Here is a 23,864-nt window from a genome sequence, read left to right on the forward strand (position 1 = left end):
ACAATTCTTGCAATTTGCAGTTCTTCTGTAATGTTCCCGAGTGCCATGGTTGTCTGATTGGTGACAGCTTCCACTACACGAGTCAATCGTCTGATCTTTCTGCTATTCAATGCAGCACCCACAAAGAAAAACAAACCCAAATTGAAATCGACATATTGTTGCAGAGCGGTGTCTGTCTGGTCAATCTCGTCAGTACTTGTTGTCCGTTTATATCTATTCTTAGAAATATCATTGTACAGTTTCAGGTTAAGATGATACAATGCAGGTGTTAAAAACACAGGTGGTAACAAAAATGATATGTAGCATACCCCTGACCATCCAACAGGTAGTCGGTAATATCCTTTATTACCACACACAAAATAGGTGTTATGCGACGATATAAAGCTGCTATTATTCATACCCTCAATGTTTAATACAGTAATACATTCGCTTCATCCTACGGGAATTCTCCCAACACTGCCAATACATAAATCTGCTTTTGCTCTTGTTACGGATATCATAAAAAGTCCATTGTTTTTAATCGCTCTCACATTTGTGAAGACATATGGTGTCGAAATATTGTACGGTTGGTATTCATCCCATTCCCATTCAGTCCCTTTGGCTTGAGGATAGCCATCTTTATCTTGGTAGCATTCTTTATTCAATCGAAAAATGATTCCACCTACTGAAGGTTTCCCATAAGCAAACAAAAGGGCATACCAAGCTTGACATGAACCATTATTTGGAAACGGTGAAAGAATAAAAGGCGTTCCTCCTTTCTTCTGGTGTGCAGGTATCATCCCACACACCCAACAATTGGTAGTATTTGTAACATTATGGGTATGATGCAACATCTGAATGAATGTGTTATTCAGATAGGACTGTCGATGTTTCTGCTCATGATGAGGAAGAGTATAATATTGATGTAGTTGCAACAAAAAGCTGTCGAGCAGGAACTGCTTTCTCAATGAACCAAGTGGTTATTGCCAAAACCACCAAGGCAACAACAAACCCTACAGCACAAATCATTTTCCTATTTATTTCAATGACAACGATGCTCGATCTTTCTAAGAACCTGTTGAAAACAATCGTTGGAGCTCTTATCCCTTGGGTAGCCGTTGATTTCTTCACCACGGGCCAAGACGGGTGACACTACACTAATGCAAGGCTGATGCCCCCCCTTGCCTCATTGGCTCTCCGTTTCACAAACCCAGGGCGGTAGCTCAACCAGTCTCGCTCAAAACTGCAGATTCTTTTCTCGGTCTCAAATTGTATCGCGATGTTCGAGGAATCGTGTGGTCCGGGAAGACTTCCGTAGACTCGTCAGATGAGATAGCTTGACCTTTCTCCGTTTCCAGAATCTCTCGATGGTGGGTCAGCACAGCAGGTTCCACCAAGGTGGGCGATACACGCTTGCAGTGCGTGGTATGGAGCCAGTGCTTTCTGTTCGTCACTCGAACCGCTGTACTTGTAGCCAACAGCACCTGCTTCGGACCTCGCCACCTCGGCTCCAAGCTGTTCGATCTGTCGAAGACCTTGACCATCACGTGGTCACCGGGACGGAGGTCATGGGTCTCACCTGTGGATCTCTCAGGAAGAGCTTCTCAAACCTGTTGATGAATCGAGATCAAACTGTCGGTTAACTGTGCCAAATAATCATTCAACAGAACACAAGGTACATCATGTATGGGGCGTGGCTTAGGAACTCCCCAGATGTTCATCAGTCTTCCAAATACCTCCTTATACGGTGTAAGACCTGATCGTTAGTGTGGTACTGATCTTATGGATAACAGTGCCAAAGGCAATGCATCCAGCCACTTTAGGGACGTGGAAGCCAGTATTTTCGCCAGCTTCAATTTTAAGGTAGCAGTATACCTTTCCACCAATGTTGCTGATTGTGGGTGGAAGACTACATGGAATTTCTGTTTGATCCCTAACCCTTTCAGGACATAATCAACAACTTGCCCAATAAAATGAGGTCCGTAGTCACGCCACAAAATTTTACCAACACCATACCTAGGAAACAATTCCTTCAGAAGCACCTTTGCTGTGGTAAGAGCAGTATTACTCTTTGTAGGGTATGCCTTTATCCATTTACTGAAGGCACATACCACCACTAGGACATATTTTAGATTATTGCAGCGTTCAAGTTGGATGTAATCCATCTGCAAAACTTCAAAAGGTGCGGTTGGTGTAGCAAACCCTCCTGTAGGAGTTTGTGTCCCTATTCCAGGATTATACTGCCAACAGATCAAACAGGACTGTACCAATCTTTTACCTGCGCTGGCAATTGCGGGATGCTCCCAGACTTGTGTAAGCAATTTAATAATTGCTAGAGCTCCAACATGTGCTAGCCCATGTGCCATTTGAACCATAGGTTGTAAATAGGCTGCAGGCAATTTACATTTATTAATTTCTTTGTTACGCCAACGACCCTCATCATCTAACATTCCTTCTTTGGACCACTGCTCAAGTTCTTCCACAGAGGCAGATCTCTGTATATCCAATACTTCCTCTCTAGCGTCATGCCAATGCTCAGCTTGTGATTTTACTACGTACATAGATGTAGTGCTTCGCTGTATTGCAGCTTTGCGAGCTACACGATCTGCAAAGGCATTTCCTTGTCCTATTTTGTCAGTGATTTTCTTGTGTGCGCTACACTTCATAATGGCAACTTTCCTTGGGTATGTAAGTGCAGTCAAGAGATTGTGTACTAATTCTCCATGCATTATCTGCATCCCGCGGGATGTAAGAAAGCCTCTTTCCTTCCAGAGTAGGTCAAAATCATGAACCACTCCAAAAGCATAGAGGCTATCCGTGTAAATGTTCACACATAAGTCAGTACTAAGCTCACATGCTTGTGTCAAAGCTATTAGTTCAGCTGCTTGAGCCGACTTCTGTGGTATGCGAGCTGTTTCCACTACTGTTTCAAGTGTCGTAATTGCATATGCGGCTGAGGTTGTGCCATCTGGTAACTTCAAACAGGAACCATCAACCCACAGTTCCCCATCGACATCTGGAAGGGGCGTATCTTGCAAATCAATGCAACCCTTTGTCTGTTCCTCAGTAAGGAATATACAATCGTGAGGCTCCTTTGATTGAGACTGAGTCGCAGGAAATGGCAACAAAGTGGCTGGGTTTTGTGTTGAACACCTCTTTAATGTAATATGAGGTGCTAACAGTGTCAATTTGTATCCTGTCAGGCGAGCACTAGTTAAATGCTGAGTTTTGGTCTGATTCAAAAGGGCATCTACTGCATGGGGTACTAGCACCAACAGTTTGTGTGACAAAACTATCCCTTTGCTCTGACGTATAGACACGGCTGTCTCTGCAACTGAACGGAAACATCCAGGCAACGCACGAGCAACAGGATCAAGAACTGCTGAAAAATATGCACAGGGACGCTGCTTGTCACCGTGTGTTTGTACTAAAACTGACAATGCACATCCATCTTTCTCGTGTACATAGAGTGTAAAGGCCTTCGTATAATTTGGTGCACCTAACACTGGTGCAGAGCAAAGAGCTTGTTTCAACTGGCGAAAAGCATCTTGACATTCATCTGTCCAAGAAAGAGGAATCGAAGTGTTCTTAGTCAAAAGTGCTAGCAAAGGTTTAACAATGTGTGAAAAACCCAATATCCATTGCCTACAAAATGAAGTTAACCCAATAAATACACGAATATCTGTCTGTGTGGAAGACTGGAGTGTCTAGAAATGATTGAATGCGATCTGATGTCAGTGCACGTCCCTCCTTAGACAGAAGATGACCTATATAGGTTACCTTCGGTCTACAATATTGCAATTTCTTCCGTGATACTTTATGGTGATGTGTCGCAAGAAAAGAAAGTAAGGACAAAGTACATGTTTCACACTGCTCAGGTGTATCAGCTGCCAACAAGATATCATCAACATATTGTATGAGAGCCACTCCTTCAGGAAAAATAAAAGAATTGAGTTGTCTTTTTAAGGCTTGACTATAGATACTCGGACTCTCAGTGTACCTTTGAGGAACTCTACAAAATGCATATGATCTGTTATTCGAAGTGAAACCAAACAAATATCGGCTATCAGAATGAATAGGAATCGAGAAGAAAGCGTTCTTCAGATCCACTACTGAAAATGTAGTTGCAGTTGGAGGGACCAAGGTAAGCAGTGTCGTTATGTCAGATGCTACAGGATACTATGGTACTACAATCTTGGTGACTTCTCTCAAATCAATGTTAATCTATAAATCTTAGTGTCAGCATCTTTTTATCAAAATGGGAAGAATCGGACTATTGCAAACATTATAAGGAACTTCTTCCACCACTCCCACCTTAATCAGATCTTGTACAATACGTGTAAGTGCTTCTTCTCCTTCTCGAGAAATTTTATACTGAGGCAATCTCGGCAGTATAGCACCCTCCTTGACACTAATATGTACTGGTGGAATAATCATTACGTCAGTGTCTGAAGTAGCCCACAAAGTACTAGGGAGTGAAGCTAGTGAAATATCCTCTTTAACAATACAGGTTCTCTCAATCATGGGGTGGTTGTCATTTAAAATAACCCGTACTCCTTCCAGAGAACATCATATCGTGGCCCTGAAATATTTGAGCATGTCAAGACCTACAATGTTGTCTGGTGTATTCGGAGAAAGCAAAAATGGACATGGAGCAGTAAACTTATCAACATGGAGTGCAAGTGGTTGTGACAATGGGCTAAGGGAGGATGTTCCATCGAAACCTATCGATGTAATAGTTAAGCCAGACAGGGGAGCCATAGGAATCAAGTGTTTAGACAAGGCGCTACGAGTAGCTCCTGATTCAACCAAAAGCTGATCAGTAGAACCCAAAACATGTGATGTAACATAGGGACCCTTCTGATCTACTGGAACTTCAACTGATTCCTTACCCTATCCTAGGCAATCCTATGAATAAGCAGAATCTTGCAAATTAGACCGCTCATAGTCAGACATTTGATATTGATTCCGTCTGTCAAAAGTATTAGCCCCCTCTTGTCCAAGTGTATTAGCATCAAACGTAGCATGATCATTTGTATTTCCTCTAGGCCCTGAATATCCTGAACGATTTCTCATTTGTCCCCGACCACGTGAACCCTGCTGAGCACGTAGCACTGGACAATTAGAAATCAAATGTCCGAATTGTCTGAATTTACGCACACTGATCAACAGACAAATCTACACGAGGATAGGGAGGAAAAGACGAACCATAAGATCCATGTCCACCTCTATTATTACCTCTAGAAGGTGGGCCATAAGCTCGAGCCATCATAACCTTTGTTTTTAACTCTTTAGATTTTTTATCCTCCTTACTTTTTGTTTCTAATTCTTGTCGTTCATAATACTGAGCCATAGTTAGGAGAGAAACCGGAGAGGAGGTAGTCCATGAACTTTCACTGGCCTTTAAGCGACTAGCTATTTCTGATAAAAGGTTTGTGACATATTTATCGACAAACAGATGCCTATCATCTGTCAATGACTGACCACTAAAATCGTCGAATGCTTCTTCAAAGCGTGTGAAGAAATTGGAAACTGATTCATCTACCTTTTGTTTGCAAGACGCTAACATAGTCCAATCTATCTTTTTAGGGGGAATAATTGTCTTTAATTTAACCAATATAGCTGCTGGAAGATCTAAAATTTGCTGACACGGTTTTTGTGCAGGTTCTCTATCTTTATCTAATTGTTCTATATCTGGCCATAATGTCCCAAATGCCACACGATCGTCAACTTTACGGACAGTTCTCCACATATCAGGCGGTAATATTAATCCAAAAAACAAATCAATGTCAGACAAAGTCATAGTACAAGAGCTAATGGCACCCTCAATTTCTTCATAAAAAGCTGTCGGATTCTTTCGTGGATCAGGCAAAGCATTTTTAAGAGCCATGACATCTGCTCTATTCCAAGGAGTGTAAACCCAATTATAAATAAAATACCCTTTCGCGTTAGTAGAAGTCTTATCATCACTTGTGCCTGTTCCTTTAGGAGGAACATATAAAGGCGCGGCTTCCCGCATAGGTTTCACATTTACAACATTCTTATCTGTTTCGAGCGTCGGAGCTCGTGCCATGTTGATTCGAGGTGTGTGTGCAGCTGCGTCTGCTGCCTTTTTATCCTCCCGCAAACGGACTGCTTCATCACGTAGTTTAACCAAGCATCTGATTGTGTCAGACACCTGGGAGAAGACAAAAGAACGTTCACGTAATTGCTTACAATCAGCTGCTATATCATCTGGCTCCATTGCCACTGAATATTTCCTAAATCGCTCAAGAACCTCTCCAGCAAATATCTCGGAGAAATACTTTTGTTCCCTTTCCGACCAATTCTGAATAGTTTCTAAAATTTCAGAAGCAGTATTAGTACTACGATCGGCTTTACGCGCCGCAGATCTAATCTGAGAGGAACGTTCGGTATTAGACATTGAGCGAGTGTCTCGAGCTTTATCCTGCTCAGTAGGAGAGTCCTCATCTGACTCATCAGGGGCAGAGGGAAGAATATACGGAGGTGGACAATGATCTAATAAGAGAGAATCATCTTGGGGTTTATTAAGAATAGGATAAAGGGGCCTACGAATAGCGTATTGGCCATTTACCTGTAACTGACGCTCCCTATCTTCCCTTTCTTTAATTTCTTTAATCTCTTTATTTCTCATTTCTAATGCGTTCGCATGCACACTTTTACGCTGTTCTTTTTCAATCAAGGCCTGTTCACGCTTCATTCGCTCACGCACTTCTTTCTCCCACATTCGCACACAGTCAAACATGTCTTGCCTAGCCTTTCGCTTGAACATCCGTTGCTCCACATACTGAATCTTTTGTAAATCAAATGACCCATGCATAGGCCAACTTAACTCAGAATCCTTACAGGTATATTTGTTCCATACCGTGCTGTACATTATGGACGAAATACCATATTTAACATACATGTCCCTATTAGGCGTCCCCTCCGGGGGAGCCAGTTGTGCTTCATCGATTCTCAAATTGGTACCACTACAAAAGCAATACATCTTACGAAGTGTGCTGGAAACAGGCATGCTGAAAATAGTGCAAAATAGGCAGTATTATAATCAAAAGTAGTGCAAATATTCTTAGAAGTAGAGAAAAATCTTTTCATTACCTGCCTATATGTATTGCAACACATATATATATTCATATTCATAGGACGAGTTAAATATTTGGCCAATTCCATATACAAATGCCACAGTAAGCAAAACGGCTCTTACCAATCAAATGGTGTGCAGGTTCCTTCTGCTAAGTTCTCAAATCGACCAAACGGTCACTGCACGGCAAATCAACAGAAGAGATCTCAGTCGAGGACCGGTGCCACCTGGATGGTCAGATCAGAAAGAAAGGGAAAACGCCGTGGATGCAAAGACTCGGGTAGTGATCACGTCCAAAGCGAGATTCCAATCCTTCGTCTCGACCTGTCCTTCGGGTATCCGAGTCGCCGATAAGCACCGCGTTGGAAGCGCCAATTTGTGGTAGCAAGCCTCAGCCAGGCCTACTAGTGCAAGGGATTCGCCCTTCTCTACACAGAGTCCTTAGACCAATAGCAAGAAGTTGGCACAGAAACTGGAATAGAAAAAACAGAGTTTATTAAACCTCATGAGGTGGAACTACATTCACACAACACCCTTCGGTATAGTATGAGGTAGCACACTGACTAGAAGGAGCTTTGTCCTTTTATACCCACACAGGGGCTGAAATGAAGGCGATACAAGGTACAGAGTACTGGTTTCAAATACATATAAGTTCATATGAGAGTGTGCTAGCAACAAGTGGCAAGGGCTAACAGTTAGCTAATTTGGGTGGGCACATCTTGACAGTTACAAGTTGGAGACAACTGTATGCTCTACTGAGCATGTGCAAAGTAGAGGAGACTAAATATATCTTGTCTCTAGGCAGATTTCAAGAGCAGTTGACAGGAAGGTAGGACAGAGCACATGGCATACAAAATGGCCGACAGAAATCCAAAATGGATTCCGTAAACGGACAAGATAATGTCTAAATACAAGATGTCTTCTGCTAATGCCTAACCTAATTATTGCTAAACTACCACACATAGGCAAAATGTTCATGGATGAATATACTTAACGTGAGCACAGTTAGCTCAACCTCAAAGCATCCTTGGTGGGGTAAAGGACCCCTTGGATCATTCCAGAGACAATGAATGAATGAATAAATGATATAACTTTTAAAGCGCACAGGTACTCAAGTGGCGCAACACACGGCATATCAAATACAAAGAGGTTTTAGTCCCTAAATAAGTGTGTTTTTAGCAGTGTAGCAGACCAGCACTCGTAGAGAAGTCTCTTGTTTTCCACTACAGTGGATTACTGGTAATGCCCTTTGCAGTCTGTGGTAATAAGGCAAGGTATTCACTGTCAGTGTCCTTATAGGGACATCCTATTCTGTGGCCCTTTAGGTTTCTATGACTGGATCCTCTTTAGTATGGACTTTGACATTTCCCCTAAAGTGGTATGGACCACCAGCACTGAGTTGATGGTAGTAAAATATGCTCTTTGAGACAATTGACCTATTGAGACCTATGATGACATCTTTCACTGGTTGACCCCTTTAAAATAAAACTCCAGCTTTTGAGGAAGCACATGTTTGCTGGCAGCTATGATGCCCCTAAGTGCTCTTGGTGTAATCTTTCATGTAGTAAAGGTGTTTCAGATGTAGTCTATGAGTTACATGCATGTTGTTGTTAGAAATTGGTTAACTGATTGTGGTTGCTGCTTGAGTAGGGTTTCACCCCTCAATCTCTGCCAAAATGACAACATTCAATCAGTAGAACTAGAGATATACAATTTCAAAGGTTTAGGTGAACATAGTGCATAGAAGCTGTCACATGTTCAGGCCGACCACGATGGAGCTCAGGCTGGATACAGGGACCAAGTTAGGCCAGCTGAACAAAAGTGCTTTAAATCCTGGTTTGTGAGTGTTGTGAAATCCCGCATTGAGGATGAGGCATGCAGCGGTGGTTCCAAAGAACTGCGGGGCTGCAATGTGGTGTCCAGCTCCATCATTGAGGCTGCCATCCATAAGCGGCTCGTGATGCGGGATGCTGCACTGAAGATGCGTCACGTACCTGTGATTCTGTAGAAGCTGCAGGACTGCGATGTGAAGTCCTGCATCGTCTTTGCGGTGCGAGGTTCAACGTCAGTGATACGTTCTAATGCAGCTTTGAGGACATGCGTCATGCAGCATTGGTTCTGCGTCACAGGACAACAGCTGGGCTGGCAGAGCACCTTCAGGCCTACTTCAAAGGCTCCAGGACTAGGGTGGCACCACTTAGGTATAGGACACACATCAGAGTCCAGGTGCTGGGCTGAAGGCGGTTGGACCTTTTCTATCCCTGAGGCTCTGATCAGGAGGCCAGTCAACTACGCCTTGGAGTCCCACAGGTGGTCCTGGGTTCAAGATGCAGGTCCAGTCCTTTCAGCCAGCAGTGCATCAGAGTAGCAGTCCTTCTTCAAGAGCAGCACAGCAGTCCCTCTGAGTCTTTCACAAGTCCAGAGGTGTAATTAAGAGCTTGGTCCGAGTGTCCAATATTTTTATCTGTTGCCCACTCTGAATTAGAAGAAGGGTCTGGAGGTTTCCATCCCAAGAGGTGCTTAGAATTTCCTGCCACCCTGACCTGGCCCCAGCTGATCTGGGATCACAATATTCTAGTGTGAAACCCTGTGTGAGTGTGCTCAGACAAAACCTTTGTGATGGGCAAGTGTCCTAGGTAACACCTCCTCCCCCTCATCAAGTCTCTGTCTGGAAGCAATATACAGAGACCAACTGCCAGCTACACCTAGTCATGTGACCCCGGAAAGAGGCTGTAGGCATCAAATGGTTAGGACAACAGAATGCCAACTTTCTAAAAGTGTTGTTATCAGAATTGTGACATAAAATTCGACTTTACTATTAAAGAGGGTTTTAGATTACAATTCTTTAGACACCGAACTTAACTTTCAATTGGGAGCAGGTAGGATATATTACTTATTAAATGTAATAAGTTAACCCAATGCAATCCTATGGGAGAAGCAGGACTTGCAATAGTGAAAATCTCATAAATTAGTTTTTCACTACCAGTACATGTAAAACTTAAAAATACATGTTGTACAACTTTTTAAATACACAGCACCATGCCCTCTGGGCTTTATAGGTCCTACCATAGATGTGACTTATATGTATTAAAAAGGAAGGTTTAGGCCTGGCAAAAGGTTTATTTTGCTAGGCCGAAATGGCAGTTTCAAACTGCACACACAGGCTGCAATGGCGGGCCTGAGGCATATGTGGAAAGCAAATTAAGTGAGTGGCACAATCAGTGCTGCAGGTCCACTAGTAGCATTGAATTTACAGGGCCTGGGTACATGAAGTACTCCTTTACTAGGGGCTTGCAATTACATTAAATATGCCCATTGGTTGTAAGACAGTTTCCCCAAGTTCAAAGGAGAGAGCATAAGCACTTTAGCACTGGTTAGCAGTGATAAAATGTGCAGAGCCTTAAAAGCCAACAAAAATGGACTCAGAAAACAGGATGGGAAAAGCAAAAAAGTTTGGGGATGACCCCGCAGAAGGAACAAATTTAACACGTCATAGGCTTAATTTGCCTAACTTTTTCAACCCTCTTGTCATGATATTCATCAGAAGAAAACATAATTACATTTTCTGAACCTCTACTCGTGGACAGACTGGAAGATATATGCCTGTTTTTTATTTCACTGTGTTTAGTGATCACCACCATCTTCAGGGACAGGCCTTACTCAGTCTTATTTCAGCAATTTCTCATTAACATATTATGGAGGTTGGGTGCAGAGGATCATAAGGCTATATCCAAAGGGTAACAGCTGTGTTATTTGTGCACGAAATCCCCACTTGCAAATATTTTCAAAACAAGACGCTGGTTCAATGATTCCAGCATTGTTTTGTAGAATATCTTCCATGAGTCACTTTTTGAGAGCTCGGAAGGCTTATGTGTTTTCCATATTGTAGGAAATTGATGGAACTTTCAGATCAAAATTGTCTCGGTGCAACTTGATGACTTTGAAAATTATGTTGTTATTCTTAATCCCTCCTCAAGCCTAGAAACGTATACAGTGAAGGCTAATTTGCACGAAGTGCTACTTATGACCATGTTATGTATTTCACGGGTGTGCTGTTCTGTTTCAGTTCATTTTGCCAGCGGCGGTTCCTTCGCTCTGGCAGAGGAGTGACTCCCCTGCCTCAAAATGGCAGGAAAGGAAAAAATAAAAAATGATAATAGACACGTTTTAGTATCCTTTTATTTTTCCTTTCCTGCCGAGTCTTGGGGATGGGGCCTTGGGGGTGGCAGGCACGGAGGGGGAGTAGTAGTGCACTGCCTTCACTGCGCATGATGGGTTGAAGCTCTCTCCAACCCCAGCTGCATTGTTGGGTTGGAGAGAGCAGACACAGGCTCCCAGTCTCCCTGGGAGCGCACATTCAGAGCGCTCAGGCCAATCCTGAGGCTACTCTCATGACTTGAGAGCAGCCTCAGGATTGGCTGCAGTGGAGTCTGGGAGCCTGTGCCTGCGAGGAGAGGAGCAGAAGTGCTCGACATTGCCGGCTGTAGGTAAGTTTTTTTAATGTACTTATTTTTTTATTTGGCCCCATGACCCCGTCTACCCCGGCCACTCCCCCACAACAACGGTCGCTACTGATTTTTGCTGAGGTTAGTGTGGCAGCAAAAAAGCCCCACATTATTTCGACGTAGACAAAATAGAATAGAATACAAGCAATCAGTACACCAGCTCAAATCTGTGAATAGAAACAAGCACTGCTTTTAGAGCAGCACTCACAGCATTCCAGAAAGGTGGGGTACTCCGTCAAATTGTTATATGCAAAGCCCTTTTATGGTCCAAAATCTGTAATTCGCAAAATCACAGGGTTTGTGTTCTCTTTTTTTGTTTTTTTTTTAATTGAAATTTGAGTTGCAAGATTAAACATATTATAACATATCCTTCTTTTATCATAGTATTCAAATGCATATTATGAACATATATTCAAAAGAAATACAGTATACAATAATAAAATGAAAAAGGTTCATTAAGTCGTTACTCCATCAATCCATTTTTGAATTGGTGTCCACATTTTTATGCCAAGTAGTTTCCTTCTTTTTCCTTTAGTAGCATATATTGCTGATTCAAGTTTAAATCTTGCTAAGAGACGACCCCTCCATGTAGAAAACGTTGGCGGTTCTGGGCTAATCCACTCTTGTGATATGCATGCACGTAATTCAGCCATCATAATAAATAATAAATTTGCTTCTTCTATGTCTATTGAATCTTTAGAGACACCAAATAATATTAATTCAGGTGATATATCAATAGTTTTGCAGAGAGTATTTTCAATAAATTTATGAATATCAGAAATTACCCTAGCAAGCTTTACGCACAAATAAAACATATGTAATGTATCAGCCCCTCTTTGATTACACCTGTTACATTTGATTCCAGCAATGGAACCCCATTTCAAAACTTTTGCAGGTGTATAATAGAGGTCACACAAAATCATATAGTGTTGAGTACGATTACGCCCAGAGAATAATATAGAGGTGGCCATCTTAATTGACTCTTTTAAAGATAAGTCCTTTGTACCTAATTTCTCTTCCCATTTGTTACACAAATTGTTAAAGTCGTCCGGTAGATAAGTCATTAGAATCTTATAATAATACCCTATTCTTCTTTTATTATTTAGGCTATCTATAAGCAAATTTGGCATTAAATCCTGTCTTGCTATGTTGGAGGGTGAATGTAAAAAACTATGGATCTGTAGATATTTAAAATAATCATAAGAAGGAAGTTTGAAATTATTTTGAAGTTCACCAAAAGAGAGTAATGTTTCATGGTTATTTGCATATAGGTCAGAGAGAAAAAGAATCCCCTTAATATTCCATTTTTTCATCACCTGGTCTCTAAATATAGATGGAAAACAATTAATAGAATTTAATGGAGTGTACCTTGTAACTTTTCTAATACCAACCACTTTTTTGATAATTCGCCAAGCTTTATATGCTGCTGCTAATATCTTAAATTTTGTTTTTTTATAATAGCTTGGCTCTATTATTTTTAACAAGTGGTAGTTCGCTTCGGTGCCCAATACAACTTCATAAATATTCGGATACTGTGCCCAAGAAGTGGGGATTTTATTACCAACAATTAAAGGAAACATATATTGAAGTACGGCTGCTAGATAGTAAAATAGAAAGAGTGGTGCGGCCCAGCCCCCTCTATCTCTCGGTATAATCAATTTCTTATATGCTCTCCTGATACCTCTATAACCTCACAGAAATCTTACTGCACTTCTTTCAATTTCTTGAAAGAAACTTAAGGGAAATTCCAGAGGGATTGTTCTAAATAAATAAAGAAATTTCGGCAGTATGAGCATCTTTAAGACATTGTTTCGACCATGGAGAGACAGGTGTAAATGATTTATTCTTTCCAGAGTTGAATTAGCCTTTTTAAGAATCGGAGTGTAATTTATACTAGGTATTTTTGAAATCGGTGTAGTTAATCTGATTCCTAGATAAACTGCCTCAGAAACTATATTTCTAATTGGCGGTGGATTTGATCCTATAAACAGAATTTGCGTTTTAGACAAATTTAATTTATAACCAGAAAAGGATCCAAATATGCCCGCTAGTTCTTCAATCCTCATAAAAGTTCTTTCAATATCTTTAGTAACCACTACCAGATCATCTGCATATGCAAGGGCTCTATATGTCATACCTCCTAGCTGTAGCGGAGCTATATTCTCATCCCTAATTAACTGGTTAAGAAAGATATCTATGTATATAGCAAAAAGAAGAGGAGAGGATTTTGCTGAGGTTAGTGTGGCAGCAAAAAAGCCCCACATTATTTCGACGTAGACAAAATAGAATAGAATACAAGCAATCAGTACACCAGCTCAAATCTGTGAATAGAAACAAGCACTGCTTTTAGAGCAACACTCACAGCATTCCAGAAAGGTGGGGTACTCCGTCAAATTGTTATATGCAAAGCCCTTTTATGGTCCAAAATCTGTAATTCGCAAAATCACAGGGTTTGTGTTCTCAAATGTTTTTTTATTTTATTTACTGAACCCTTTTTGCGAGTTGGAAAAGCCTTTCCCCCTCACAACAGTCCTTCTGAATTGTAATTAGCAGGGAGCATTCCCACCAAACTGCAGTTTGCAGTGACGTGTATCAGTGGTTTGTCACCAAGATTATGTCGCAAAACATTAGTCAGATACCAACACCAGAGTTGGAATTCACCACAAATGGAGGTCTGTTGTCCCTTGCAGGTCGCCATATCTTTGTTCACGGCCAATTGCAGGGGGCTCAAATAGCAAAGTGCCTTGTTGAAACCTGAGTCGGGTCGGGGACAATCGATATTTGCCCGGCGGTATTGCCTCTGTGACCCTCTAGTTATTTAATCAATGGAGAGGCAGGCGCTGGAGACTGGAAAGCAGGAAACAAGGTTTTTATTCTCTCCGGAGGAGAACACAACGAAACAGACAGAAGGTATCGTTCTGAGGTGCTCTAACTTACGTTTTGGGGCATGGCCCCTTATATACAGTGTTTGTGGTTTTTATTACAGTTTACATACATATGATAAAGCTTTGATGTACGAAAAGACATTCCCGGAATCCCCCTTCGGGCCCGTTCCCACACATATCTACAGTAGAAAACCCCACCCTGGTCACAGCAGGTGATGACTATCGCGCAGCTGGATATTCCGCCAATTCATGGAATGCGGGGTTCGATCGGATCTCATGGGGTGGGGGGGCTTTGATCAACTCGGGGGTCCTTTGAGGAGGGAGGCTTTCTATTGTACGGGGAGGGGCAAGGGATAGTATCGGCAGAGCTGGGTGTCGGCCTGGGAACGGGGAAGACAAACGGGCACACGGGGAAAAGGGGGTTTGCATCTAAGGGCCGGGGATCATGAAAGGGAAGAAGGGAGGTGTCGCATTGGGAACAGGATGAGGGCCTGGGGCAGAGCAGCGCCGGAGAGGGGTTTATGATTCAAGGCAGGTGCAAGCAGGGGGGGTGGTCAGCGTGCAGGCTTAGTGAAGGCGAAGGGCTATGTCAGGGGCCAGCGGCATGCAAAAGGGTTCGTTCTGATCGGGGCGTCTTAAAATGGCGGGTGCGCACGACAAAAGTGTGGCATCAGGGGAAGAGGCAAGATGGCGCAGATAATGTTCACCAAAACGTACTAATTTTCAACAGTCCTCCCTTTAACATATTCAAGACATCTTGCTGGTTCATTTTCTACTTGGTTCTATTGCGGTGGGCATGGGAAAGAAAACGGTAGGAACCCTAGATGAAAGAGTTGTAAACAATACATTTTGAGATTTCTAGTTTTTAGGAGGTGGACCTATTGGATAAACTTTGATAATCTTGTTCAGCAGGAAAGTCATAGGAATGTAATACAAAAACGGTTCTGTAGCGAGAGCAGCAAGTACATTTCATAACGCGAACTGGCAGGTTATTACATATCTCAGATTCGGATTGGAGCAGGATCAATACAATGGCGGCTGGGAGAGAAATGAGGCATAGCAGAAACGGTGATTGAGGATGTCAAATGTTCGAAGTTAACGAGTTCTCATTATTCTTTGTGGTCTTTCGTTGGCGCTGTGGAGCACCGGCGATGGAGCTACGGGTCCAGCTCTATTCTAAGTTCTGCGTTGCAGGGCACGACCCTTTCCTCGCGTTTCTGGTCGGAAAGGTCCCGTTCGCCCTGTGTCCTTTGAGGTGATTGTCAGAAAGTTCAGATGGAAGAAGAGCGTACAAAACAGTCCATAGGGTAGGTCGGAGAAAAAGGGGGATGGAGCAAGGCCAAATTAGGAACAGACTAGGGGAACGAGAGACTTCAGATAGGTGGGCGTGTGACCGAGTTCAGAGAGCGGGGACTTGTCGGCAAACACTGGACATCGAGCAGGGGCATTAGGTCGGCCCTTTCTTCTCATGTTGTCGAAAACAGTGCCTCGTCCTGCAGCTCTTTTCTGTCGTGGTCTCGCCTTGGCTAATGTCGCAGGTGTTCCTTAGTCTGCAGTCAGGCCTCATGCTCCCACATCCGGTCCTTCTCTCCTCCAACAGCAGTACCCTTAAAGCAAGTTTGAAAAGACAGTCTTTAGAGAATTTGCAGATGAAGATAATCAAAAAGTCTATTTCTCTCCCAGCTCCAGGCAAAGAATGAAAATGCCCGTTATATTAGTGTTCACAACTGGCATATGAATGACCGGTGACGGGCCTGTTGGATCTACTATGACTTTCCTTCACAATTATTTATTACAGTCACGACAGTTCATCTGATGGTGACCCACCTTCGTGAGACGAACCTGGCAAAGATATGCTGTTCTCTAGAGTTTTACATTTACAAAGGGTACTGTGAGTTGTCAACATGGTACTACACAAGCATTTTGCTGAGAGACGAACATGGCTAAACATTTCTTTTCTATCGATGCATCCTGTTTTTCAATTACTACGGGGTTCATTTCGATGATTCACCTTGGACTAGTCAGTTAACCTTGTAAAACATCATTCTGGGTCCTACGTAACTTCCTACGGCCTGAGTACTTAATCAGAAAAGACAGGGGTTTTGTGGGAGACGACTAGGGACATAGAAACTTGTGGTAAGGGCGTAAATCGACCCATCTCTCACAACCGGAAATGAGGGGTAGTTTCATAACTCCCGTTATTGGGCGGCTGATACAGGGGATGTAACAGGGGTGATCATTTTTCCTGTTTGGGTATTGCGACAAGTCGGGGTGGGGAGGGTCGCGTATTCTGAGGTCCTTTCTTATACCATAGGAGCCGTTGACATGTAGTTCCCTTATTACAGGCCAGATTAGGGAACCTCTGTCGTCTTACCTGTCCTTTCCCTTACGGCCCAACCTCGGTTCATTGACTTCTATCGGAAAAGGAGAGGTAATGACGCGGTCTCGGGGTGATTGTATTAAAGACAAGTTTTTTTGTGCAAATACTGACGGTATTTGAAGCCAATTAGGTGGTGTGCTAGGGGTGGCAGTCTGCCAATTTCGGGGCTAATCACTCGGAAGAGTGGGAGTTGCAAAAATAGAGGGAGAGAGAGAGAGAGAGAGAGAGAGAGAGAGAGAGAGAGAGAGAGAGAGAGAGAGAGAGAGAGAGAGAGAGAGAGAGAGAGAGAGAGAGAGAGAGAGAGAGAGAGAGAGAGAGCGCCACGGCAGGCTAAATAGTACACGTGCAACAGAGAGGGTGGCAGTGTATTCAAGAAGGGCTATTTAGTGCATTACACAGTAAAGGGCATTCATGGGTCTGCGTTAGAATCTTGTAATCATGCAGTTTGAGCATTAAACAGGGTAGAGGGGACGCGCCTTGAGAAAAAGGAAAGAAGAAAGGAGGTACCATTTTGTCGCACTTTCTCGCATTCTCGGTCCTTCGACCAGTTGGGTCAACGCCTCAGTCACACACACACATTCTCTCATAGTTTCGCATCATATGTGACATGGGTTCATTCGTCCGGTCTGGTTTAAGGGTGATCACTTTTTATCAGGTTGTGCTAATTTTTCGGGTTTGTTCGATACGTGAGTAGTTTGCAGGCGTGCTTAGGCACCACCTTGCGGTGCTAGTCTGCTCCGTGTATTAGACATGGCAAGGCTTCGGATCTTCGCCACACCTCGGCTGTAATCTCTGATGTAACCTATTTCTATTTCTATTTAGGGAGTTTTGTAAAGCGCTTGGTGACGCCAAGAGGCGGAGGGAAGGAAAAAGGGGGTGGGGGAGACAGCATTCGCGCATATTTAAATACATGTATTCAAGAGTCCTTTTTACTCACCTCTTACTCGTCTTCCCTCCTCGGGGCAGAGTCCCCGGGGATATGGTTTCTGGAGTCAGGGGGGGGGGGCAGTGTGCCCTTATAGGTCGTGTGCGGGGAAAACGTAAAAAGGAAACCAGAGGTGCCTAGTACGAGGTATCTAGTCAAAAGGATGTATCTCACTATCGGGATCCTTAAACCTCTTTCAACGCTGTGGCGTTCTAAGGTTCTTCGGTTCTTGGGTCAGCTCCGTTCCCTGATACCTTGGAACGTTGTACTTTATAATATTTACACCATTTCATTTTACCCTCCTTTTACATTCCCTCATTTACACCGTTCGTTTTACCCATCCTTGGAAGTCAAGGCCTTCCTCTACGCGAGAGTTCATGGGTCAGTCGCGCACTTTTGAAGGCGGGGTGTCGTGTTGTCGATCCGACCCGTCCTCCAGGGCTGGGCAACCATCTTCTTTTAACCTTAAAGAGAGAGCAGAGTAGGGTGCACAGAAAAGAACTTTCCCACCGATCCCACATTTTTAAAATAAAGCATGCAATACCCGTCCATAGTTTCAAAAAAACTTTATTTTGCAAAATCATTTCAGCACGTGGATTATGAGGGTGCGGTCGTATTTGGCCGGTCGTGGCAATGGCTAAAGTGCGTACAGTGGGGGGTGTCGTTTGCAGCAAAAAACATCGGAAAGTTTTATTCATTCATTTGTAAGAAACTAAAACGTCTATTAATTGGCTGGGGTTCGGGGGGGGCATTTATTTTCATAATTTAGAAGCATAATCATAATAGTTGCAATCAGATTTCCTATATGTATACCGTATGTGTGCGTCGTAGATGAGGTTATACATCAGCTATAAAAAAATATAATACATTGTACATTTGTAATCAGCGCTTGTAACGCGATCCTTTCATACTGTTCGTCGAGTGAGCTCTCCTTGTCTTTTCTAGCCAAGTGTACAAAGGATCATATAAAGTCTCAGAACATCAAGTTTATATTAGTGCGAAGGAACACCACGAGGTGTTCGTAAGTTCTGATGGATACCAGCGCCATCTTGGGCGGGGCCGGCTCAGTCCGGAAGCAGCATCAGGGGGAAATGTTCCCATTACTGGCAGTTGGACCAGAGTCCTTTTCGGCAGTTCTAGAATTCATGCTAACAGAGGGAGTGGCAATGTCACGTTTATTTCGTTGGCGATCAAGGCAGCCGTCCCTTACCGGAAACCTGCAGAGGCCGAAGGTTCCGCCGGGGACCTTTGTAGGATCTTCAAGGCTGCGGAGATGCTGTCGGAGATGGGGGGGCTCGTGCCCCAGCGGGCAAATGTTTGAGTTATATTGCTGGTCAAAGTTACTCTAGTGGCCGGGGCCCGCCTTCCAGCGGACCCAGACGCCATTTTGAGGCCCTACAGGGGCCACTCTCGTCGAGTTTGCAAGAGTGGGAGAGATCCTTCGGAGTGAAAGGAAGAGGTCCCTGTTGTGTGAAAGCGGGACGTTCAGCTGGGGTGCAGCTGTGATGCCCCCCACCTGGGGGGGGGCGAGGGAGACTCGTTCGCGCCGTCTCCTTCTCCCGGTGCACTCCATGCTGTTCTTTTTCATCGCCCCGCATGAAGGTCTCTCCACATCCGGTGTTCCCCAAGTCTTGTGCTCAGTGCTGTGGGAGTATGGCCACCTGTGGCGCGCATTCGGTGCGGCACGAGTATCAGTGCAGTCATTGCTGGTTCGGTGTTCCGAAAATATGGCCACCATTGCACGTTCGGTGCTGCGCAAGTACTGGGGTGCCACCATGGTGTGTTCGGTGCTGTGGAAGTATTGGCACCATCGCCTGACTGGGGGTGTTCGGCGTCGGGCCGGGGGCTGGGAGACCTCCTATCGGTGGAGGTGGGAGAGGCTTGTCCGCGTCGCCTCTCCCTCCCAGCCCAACTTGGACAAATTGTTGTGGAGGTACGTGCAGGACATCCCGCCGTCCAGAGCTGCTGCGGCTGTTACGGAAGGGAAAAGAAAGAGGTGCCTCGTTCTTCTCTGGACATGTGGCGGGACTACTTAAGTCTATCCAGGCCCGTTGCGGCTGGCTGAGGAGACATGTGGCGGGACTACCTACAACTGCCCAGGCTGCTGGCTCCTGCCTCTCCTCCGGCTCCCCCATACGTTAAGATTTCCTGACCAAGAGTTGGCAGCGGGGCCCGCCTTATATGGGTTGTCGCTGGTTGGGCGTAGCCGTAACCCTGCCCTACCTTGGAAGGTTCCAGAATGGGGGGGGGGGGGCGAATGTTCTGTTTGACTTTCATTTTCTACAGTTTCACCGTTATTATTCCTTGTTTGTTGTGCTAAATTAAAAGTTCAAGTTCATCAATGGTCTACGGATTTTGTTTTGCCATTTCTTTCTTTCCAGGTTGCTTTTTTGCTAGGTTTCTGCTAACAGAGGTCGAGTAACACGGAAACACGTGTAGAGGGATGACGCAGATTCGTACATTACATACACACAAACTCAGACGGGGGACAGTACAAGTACGACATACAAAGACCCAAGACGAATATAAAACAGTTATTGGTCATGATTATCTCTTTCCGTCTGTGAATTTTAAAGCGAGGCTGGGTTCCCGTCTTGACGTTGCCCGACCTAGGAGAACTTGAGCATGCCGCTGAAATTGTCCTGGCGAAATCTGTGCCATCGGGCATAATCAAACGTGGTGGTTCTATCTGGTCTGCCTATGTAAGTCGGGTTCTTCTTTGTCTCGCGCTTTTTCTCGTACTGCCGGTCTGTCGTTCCTGTCGGCCCTTTGCCTTTACTCACGCTCAGTAGAGTCGGGCATTGGGCTTTCCAGTGTCCGACATATCTACAAAAAGCGCATTGGTCTGGCCCTAAGTCTGGTCGTCTTTTGCATAGTGTCGGGGGATAAGTTGTGGGTAGCGGTGTCCTGGGGTTGTCCTGTCGGTATATTTCTCTACTTGGTTTGTCCTCGTCTTTTCTCTGTCGTTGCATAGCCTCTCTGCGCCACATGCCGAGACTGTCGAGCATAATAGGCGTTGTCTTATTATTTCGAAGGGCTATTTCTAACGTTTCTATTTTATCAAGGTCAAAGGATCCTGCCAGTGGCCACTGTTTGTCTTGACTCTCTTTGGTATACCTGTGCCACAATTTATTATAGGCTATGGTAACTAATCCATAGTTTATGAACATGTCCTTATTAGGGGTGCCTTCTAGTGGAGCTATATGGTCCACCTCTAATACACGGTCCGGGCTGAACCAATTATCAATCAATGGGGAGAAGACAGACATGACGGCTCGTAACGAGGGACTAATAAGTCAGCAGTGCCTATCTTATCACTAGGTGCAAAGACTAGACAGAATATTCCTATTCTACGTTGTTTGCAGGCAGTGAATACCTCATGAACAAAAATAAAAAAAGAGTAACCAAGAACGCGGAACAATCAAGCAATTAATAAATAAATAAATAGGATAGAAAAAGGACAATGGGGAGAGTAAGTAGGGCGCAAAAGTCTGCGTCCTCTACCCTTTCACTAACCGCAAAGAGGAAGCTGTTGTTTCCGGTTTGCAGACAGAGAATCTCCAGAAGACAATCTGTGAACAGTAGTTCGGGGTTAAAGAACCCAGTTAATCAGTGAGGGAGTGGGGAGTCTCCCAAAAACCGTTGAGAAATAATAGAGTCAGTGGGGGAGAAAGATAGGCGCGACGGTTACGTTACCTATCCTTCACCGTTTGCAAAAGAGAAGGAGCCTACTGTTTCTCCGTGTGCAGACAGTGAATCTCCAATTAGGTCAAACAAAGAGTAATACTAGTATTTTATAAATAATCAAGCAATCAAACAATCAAGCAATCATTTCGCACCTTGTCGTGATTACACGACCTTACCCGGACCATGTGGACAGTTTCTTGTCTTCCGAATCCAGCGCCCGATCGTCCTCTTTTTCTCGTAATTCTCACGGCACTCCTAGTGGTCCCCAGTCAGGACCGTAGATCACTCGAGAGAGGTCTGTTCAGAACTAGTGAAGTTCGGATGATCGGCTGCCAGACGAGGGTCTATTGGGCAAGAGCTCTCCCGATCGTTGCAGTCGTTCACTCTGTCGTCGGGACCTCTCCCACTGGATCCACGAGTCGCTGATGGGCCCCACGCTTGGGACGCCAATTGTTGAAACCTGAGTCGGGTCGGGGACAATCGATATTTGCCCGGCGGTATTGCCTCTGTGACCCTCTAGTTATTTAATCAATGGAGAGGCAGGCGCTGGAGACTGGAAAGCAGGAAACAAGGTTTTTATTCTCTCCGGAGGAGAACACAACGAAACAGACAGAAGGTATCGTTCTGAGGTGCTCTAACTTACGTTTTGGGGCATGGCCCCTTATATACAGTGTTTGTGGTTTTTATTACAGTTTACATACATATGATAAAGCTTTGATGTACGAAAAGACATTCCCGGAATCCCCCTTCGGGCCCGTTCCCACACATATCTACAGTAGAAATCCCCACCCTGGTCACAGCAGGTGATGACTATCGCGCAGCTGGATATTCCGCCAATTCATGGAATGCGGGGTTCGATCGGATCTCATGGGGTGGGGGGGCTTTGATCAACTCGGGGGTCCTTTGAGGAGGGAGGCTTTCTATTGTACGGGGAGGGGCAAGGGATAGTATCGGCAGAGCTGGGTGTCGGCCTGGGAACGGGGAAGACAAACGGGCACACGGGGAAAAGGGGGTTTGCATCTAAGGGCCGGGGATCATGAAAGGGAAGAAGGGAGGTGTCGCGTTGGGAACAGGATGAGGGCCTGGGGCAGAGCAGCGCCGGAGAGGGGTTTATGATTCAAGGCAGGTGCAAGCAGGGGGGGTGGTCAGCGTGCAGGCTTAGTGAAGGCGAAGGGCTATGTCAGGGGCCAGCGGCATGCAAAAGGGTTCGTTCTGATCGGGGCGTCTTAAAATGGCGGGTGCGCACGACAAAAGTGTGGCATCAGGGGAAGAGGCAAGATGGCGCAGATAATGTTCACCAAAACGTACTAATTTTCAACAGCCTAATTAATATTTATTTGTGCCCCACTCTGAAACACCACTTTGCAGTGTAACCTGGTAGTAGATAAGTCACATCGCAAATTAACAGGCTGCAAAATGTCTATGGATACATAAGGCTTCTTGGTGACAAGTTGACTTTAGACGCTATGGTCTGCCACACTGACGGAACAGTATGTTCAACTTTTCAGCGTGGACCATCCCTATTTGTCAGAAAATGTCATACAATTCAAATTGTATTGTTCAACACTAAGATGAGCTGCAAGGAAAAAAATGACATAGAAGCTGAAGAATGAGCTTGGACTTATGAGATGGTATGGTTATGAGTGATGGCAAAAAAGGCAAAGAAAATATATTTCAAGTTAGTCTCATTTCCTATTCATTCTTTTCGATTCTGTCTCTGTAGTGGCTAAGGCTTGCTATTTGGCAGCAGTGTTGTGTGCGCTAGCCAGCAGGACCCTACATATATATTCAGCTAACAAAAACTGCTCAGAAGACTGAATTTGAAAGTGGGTGATGGGGTTCTCCAGACACTACATTGTATTATTATGGGGTGATGATGATGCAGATCATGGTGGATGAAAGGTTTTGATGGAAGTTGGAGACCTCAAACTCAGTCTGCAATTGGTAGCAGAGGAGTGATGACAGGAGCTACCAGCATTCTCACCAGTCAAACATCAAAACCTTACCTCAGGTGCCAAGATCCAAAAGTATATCAGCAACCAAGCTGGAATGAACTGTACGTTGTACAGGCAGTAATATAACAGAAAAAATGAAGTGTGTAGGCGTTTGGCAATTTTTAATTAAAGCTAATGTACACAGGCATAAAATTAGAACTGTGAATCTGCGCTTTATTTCCATTGTATCCTCTTAACAGAACTGATGTGCAAGATCATAATGCATTAATAAGACAGCACACAAAATACTATCTCTGATAGAAACTTCTAGCCACAGATTCCTTACCTTTTGAATATTCCCAGACTTGATCTACAAACGTTTTCGTAGTACCTCTGCGCGGGAAGTTGGCGGATTGCCGCTCCGCACTGATTCAGTTTTGCTCCAGAAATAACATGTGGGTCTATAA

This window comes from Lissotriton helveticus, chromosome 2_1 (assembly GCF_964261635.1).
Source record: "Lissotriton helveticus chromosome 2_1, aLisHel1.1, whole genome shotgun sequence".
Lineage (NCBI taxonomy): Eukaryota > Metazoa > Chordata > Amphibia > Caudata > Salamandridae > Lissotriton > Lissotriton helveticus.